The following is a 6,000-nucleotide window of genomic DNA, read 5'->3' as shown; positions in this document are numbered from 1 at the left end:
TAAAACGTTTATTTATTGAACAGAAAATATAATAATATGAAAATTGGAAGAAAATTTAGTGTTTAAAATTTTCATTCTCATAAGATACATTATATTAGATACTTGTACGAGTCTCTTTTATAAAATTAAATTTCTTCAGTCAAATGTAAGCAATATTCTTTTGCCTCTCACCTTACTTGAGCTGGGGAAATGAAAATTTCTATCATGCGCATATATTCGTTTATTACATCTTCAAAAACAGATATTACACCTAGTGTTATACAACGAATAATAAAAATATAATAAATAGAATAAACAAATTTTCATACCGAATACATATAATATAAATTCCATAGTGAACACATTTATTCTAACATACATTAAAAATAATTTTAATTTATTTTTATTTTGTTATATTGCTGTATTATGCTTAATTCTGCTATATTATAATCTGTTATATTATAATCCTTAATCATACGAAAAAAATCCTGCAAATAATCTTCTCGTGAGTATCTTGTGAGTGTACACGAGTACTTGAAAAATAAGGTGTTAGAATATGGAGTTAAGTCTAATGTTAGTGTTCCAATGTGAGAAGCGTGGAGAAGTAAGACGTTGGAAATACGTGTGACAGGAAATGTGAGAAGCGAAATCACGGAATATGAGAAATGAAGTATTGAATATGGAATGCATAGAACAAGAGATATGAGATACGTGATGCAGCAAACAGATTATTTGGGGAATATAAATTATGCAGAATGAGTTATAGTTGAAAATATGGAAAGTGGAATATGCAATGTGGGAAATGATCTAGAGAATATGAGATATGGAATGTAGGAAATGGAGTTCAAGGAAAAGGCACATAATGTGTGATGAAGATTTGGTATAATACTTTGAAACGTTGTTATTCCTCTGGAACTTAAGATGTGAGATAAATCATATAAATTATAGGATAAAGAACGTGGGATAAGTGGAGAAAAATGATCTTTTGTACATGGAATACAAAACACATACACTTCGCTAAAATCTTGTCTCTTTCTATATCAAGAAATATATATATATATATTTCTGCTCAAAATTATATTCTTTCAAGGTATTTATTTAAATTTATTATACTTGAGAATGAAAACCTTTCAAGACTTGTTTTTCATAACAATGATGAATGCTTCAAGTTACTTTCGACCTAATAATATCCATTTACAAAATATACTCGAAAATAATCCCTAATAATTTTACCCTCATTTGAAGATACAAGCAACAAATTCTTCGAAGAAGAAAAAATATTACCGTATCCACAGATACGAAAATATCGATTTCTACACGAGAAAAAGAGAGAAATGGAAAATTTTTCCGTCCCGATGCATCATCGATCCATTTCACGAAGATCAACAGCTTCTAGCCAACGCTAGACCATCAGCCTCTCGAGAAATTCCGCCAAGCCTCGTCTGCCAAGATGTTTTCGCGGATCCACCCCGATAGATTCCAAGGGGAATTCCGAATTCTTTGATAAGAGAATGCGCGACGGCGTGGGATGCTGGGAAGAGGGGTTGAACCGGTTCAAGCCGGCGCCCTCGCTTCACGAGTTCCTTCAGTGTACGCGCGTAGCTACATTCGGCTGGACCCTAGCTCGATTCCTCTCCGTGGCTCGTGTTTCCAATCTCAATTTCGCTCCAGGATCGTTCTGTAAATAAAGCATCTTCGATCAAACCCCTTAGTATCATTCTGCCCGTCGTTTTCACGATTTCTCATTTTCTCATTTTCGAAAATGTTCGCATTCGAGTCGAAATTTTCCTTTCGAAAAATTCGAAAACCGGGAGAAATGAGACTTTTCCGGGAGAGAGGCACGGTTTAAAGTTTCTTTTTTAAAAAAAATTACTCGTCGTATTGAGATATATTATTTCGTGACACGGTGTACGAGGGGATGGACGAGGAGGGAATTTTACGAAAGTGCGAAATTCGGGAGGATAGATAACGCATCGGCGAGGATAGATCGAGAAACGTGATTCATTAATGTCCATGTCGTCGTACAGTGTCGTTGTGACGTTATCGTTGAATCGGCCGGTCGTTCTCACGAACTTTCCAACTTGCTTTTGACGTGGAAACTCCGCCACGTTGTTGTTCAGCGTTGGACGTCGATCTCACGTTTTCCCAAGGTTCGATGATTATCGAAAACTTTGTTTTGTTTGATAGAGTGCGATAGAGGAGAAGGTGTAAAAAAAAAAAAGAAAATAAATTTGGCAAGAGACTGTAAAAAGTTTATATTTGGAAGAGGATCATCCTCGTTTGGCGGATAGGAACGTGGGAAGTGACAGTATTATTATCGTGTGAGTGATCGAGCGAGCAATGCACTTTGTCGCGAAATTTCACGACTTGGGACCCATCATCGTTGGTTCTCCTAACGTGGAACGTTGACAAGCTGGTTGGACAAGAGAGGCGAGTGAAGCCACGATGGAACTGTTCCAACACGAGAGGAGGGAAAGATTGGAGGAAGAACGTGTTTGAACTGAAGGTGAGTGCTTTGCCAATCCTTTTAGGACATTGTTCGAATACTGATGAGGATGTACTGATCGCAATTTGTAGAATGTGTGTTTCGATTATGGATATAGACTCATGCGAATTCTCGATAATATTTTACAAGAAATGGGAGGATAATTTGAATTCAATGTAATATTGAGAAAAATTATGGAAAGTTTATCTTTTAAAATAAAAAAATGATTCTTCCTTTTTTGGATAGAAATTTTGGAAGCGCGCATCAAATGAAAAAAAGTGGTGTAAACAGAGAAAAATAGAAATAGAAAGTAAAAAAAATGAATTCAATATGGAAATTTATAACAAAATGAACTAAAAAAATTGTACGGGTTACATTTTTCTCTTCTTTGGAAAGAAATGCATATTTATATTATTTTTCCAATGAACTTTTTCGTATATTATATCGCCATTTAACCGCTGTGAAATTACGTTTATGAAATAAGTAGAAAATAAGTTAGAAATAATCAGAGAGATAATTCTTTTGACTTTCGACTTTGAACAAATGATACAATAAAAATATAATAAATATAATGAAAGTAAATGAGAATGATAAAATTAAAAAGACATTGTTAACAAAATTTCAAAGAGCTTGCAGCGTTTTATAAATATTTATTTAACAAAAATATTTTACAAACCGTTTAATCCTGAAAATTAAGAGATTTAAAAATTTTTAATCTTCCTTGTTTTATCCTACTTATTATTTATAGGGACACCAGAAACACAAAGGATTGTCAATTTTAATTCGGTTATTTCGCCGGATTGTATAATTTTCATAAAGATAATTGGCCGGAGGCGAAATTCTTTTTTTAGGTTCGTTCTCATTTTTTCCACATCCCCAGAGGCCTCTCTTTTTTTGTTGAGCTCTTACAAAGTTTAATTAGCAGGAGGAAAGTAATTGGCGCGAGATTCAAGTTCGCGCGCCTGCAAGAATGCAATCGCAAGGAATAAAAAAAAGTTTTTTCCCGTGTGTGTCGTGTAATTGAAGGCCTCGTTTTCTCGTTTCTTTCCATTGAATAAAGGATGCGAGAAAAGAAATTAATATTTTCATTATTCACTCATTATTCATCATTCATTAACATTGAAATCTGAAACGAAATACTTTGTAATTGTCATCAAGAAATTGTCATAGAAATTTTCTAATCTAAATTCGATACTAAATTTTCAAATTAATATTAATAAATACAAAAATCGTTGAAATTAAAACGGAATTAAACAAAAATTATTCACGTAAAAATTAATTAAAAACTCTATGAATGAAGAGATACCCGATTCAGAAAAATTATCCATAAAACAGATTATACAGATGTTTCGGCAAAATATTATTTCCGATAAAAGAAATCATAAAGATAGTTATCATGTTTATTGAGGAAAGACGCGAATCACGCGATTTCCGGTTCACCGATTTGCGGGAAATAGGGAATACCTGAAATCGATGAATTCGTCGAACCGTTTTTAAATCAGAGGCCACCATTAATTTCGACTTATTGATCGTTCACGCGTTGAACCTTTTAAACCGCAATACCGCGAGACTTCTGTCATAAAACTTATCGAATCTCGAAAGCTGATCCTTTTTATCAAATCCGTTTCGAAAAATTCTATAATATATTCTTAATCGTTTCAAGATGATATTTAATGCGGAATTAAATATAACACGAAGGAGGAAAATTATTACGATCCCGTTTAATTAAAACAAGTATAGTAAAATGGACATATAATAAAATGGATGATGATTCATCATCCACGAGTTATCCATGCGTTTATTTCAGATCTATTTAATGGTCACGTATCACTGGTCATTCTCGTTCTAGTTAAAGAGTTAAAACGTCACGTAACGACAATGAATTCATAAAGCTAGCAAATGTAGCTTTTGGAATTTGTAATTAACCATGAAACCATGCTTAGATTATTATATTAATCTTCTTTGGAAGATTTGGATCTTAGAAAGATTTTATGATTATTGTTTACGTTAAAATTATTGGATGTCTTAACATTTATCATGTTAATTAATTTGTGCTATTTCGTTTGTAGAATTCTTAATAGAAAAATTTAATCTAACAACAGTGGAAATTCCTAATTGCGTTCTTTTTTTGTATTAATATTTTATATTTATATTCTCAGTATCGAGAATACTGATCTATTATGTAAAAGCAATCCCGCAAAAATCCAAATTTCAATTATCCTTAACAATGAATCCTTTGCAAGAATACAAAATTTTTCTCTCCATAGAATGAAACAATTTTTCAACCCTTAAAACCGAACTGTAATCTCTAAAACTCTCGAATCTTGAAAAAAGTTCAACTTTAAATTACACAAATTCAAAATCGTAGCGAAATGAGATAATTCGTCTCATCCCTCTTTCTCACCCCTCTCCTCAAATTATTCAAAAGAATATCCAAACTTCCTTCATGAACAGATGATCGAGGAAATGTAATTAGCTATCAATTACCACGATAGAGTTACAAGCTTCGTTGCGAAACATTTGAGCGAGAAATTCATCAATTTCATCAGAACGAAACAGATCGTCATGGCGAATGCTGTCAAAATCGATGACTGTAACCCGTTTACGTTTGCACAAAGGGGCGAGTGACGAGCCAGTTCGGTTGACAACAATGTTACTCGTTCCCTTCATACCCATAAATTTCCCGTTTACGATCTCAAAGTAAATTTACAGTTGTGGATCGTTTGGCAAATCGAGTGCCGCCAGTATTTTGTGACAAATGATTCGCGGAGTTGCAGTTGAGTGAATAGACATTGTTACCAAAATGTACAACTCGGATCGTGCATGGACGGACGCGAGGAGAGTAGTAGATTATAACTGGGTTTATTCCTGTTTCGGGGATTAGACACTTATGTTACCAGATTTGTGAAGCGGAATTCGAATCTACAGAATTTATTTAGCCCCTTAACTCGGGATTTATTCGTTCTCATGATGGTTCGAAATGCAACGCAAGTATTAAATTACGATGTGACAGTTAATAAACGTAATCATTTAATTATGGATTTTATTATTTCGCGAAACGGATGAATATGCATAGAGTGTTATAATATTAATTATTCATCAGGATATCTTTAGAGGATTAATTTTAAAACGTAAAAAGTATGCAAAATAGGATTGTTTAATAAATTATATATACGATTGAAGTGCTTATAATTCAATATATATAAACTAATATTTTTGTGTATTAACTTTTCGTTTTGGTCTTTAGACTCTCCATAAATGTTTTGCGAATATATTAACAATTTGTATACGAAGGAATCTATTTAAACTGCTTAAATTAGAATTACTTAAAGTATATTAAATTATATAAGATATATTATATCACAGACTCGAGTATTTTAAAATGAATTTAAAAAAGCTAGACTACAATTTGTATTCAGAAAAAAATTTGCATATGTATGAATGTTCAAGTTCGAACAGGATGAAAATATAGAATAAGAAAAGAAACGGTAATGAAGATACATTTTCAGTAACACAATAAACAATGAGAATGATAG

At 32.7% G+C, this 6,000-nt stretch overlaps 1 protein-coding gene across 4 annotated transcripts in view; it reads left to right on the top strand.

Moving 5' to 3' along the window:
• The first annotated feature begins 1,548 nt into the window (after positions 1 to 1,548).
• Glurb (metabotropic glutamate receptor B) overlaps positions 1,549 to 6,000 on the top strand; it is a 256,855-nt gene continuing 252,403 nt past the window's right edge. Inside the window, exons 1-2 of one of the 4 annotated variants that reach the window (XM_026444527.1) lie at positions 1,644 to 1,659; positions 2,167 to 2,485. The gene's annotated coding sequence lies outside the window, so the exon portion shown is untranslated. Of the gene's footprint in view, positions 2,486 to 6,000 lie in introns of all 4 variants that reach the window. The other 3 variants (XM_006562730.3, XM_006562731.3, XM_006562728.3) reach the window with 3 other exon arrangements.

The sequence above is a fragment of the Apis mellifera genome, linkage group LG13 (genome assembly GCF_003254395.2).
Source record: "Apis mellifera strain DH4 linkage group LG13, Amel_HAv3.1, whole genome shotgun sequence".
NCBI classification, from domain to species: domain Eukaryota; kingdom Metazoa; phylum Arthropoda; class Insecta; order Hymenoptera; family Apidae; genus Apis; species Apis mellifera.
This window is presented reverse-complemented; position numbering and strand designations above follow the sequence as displayed.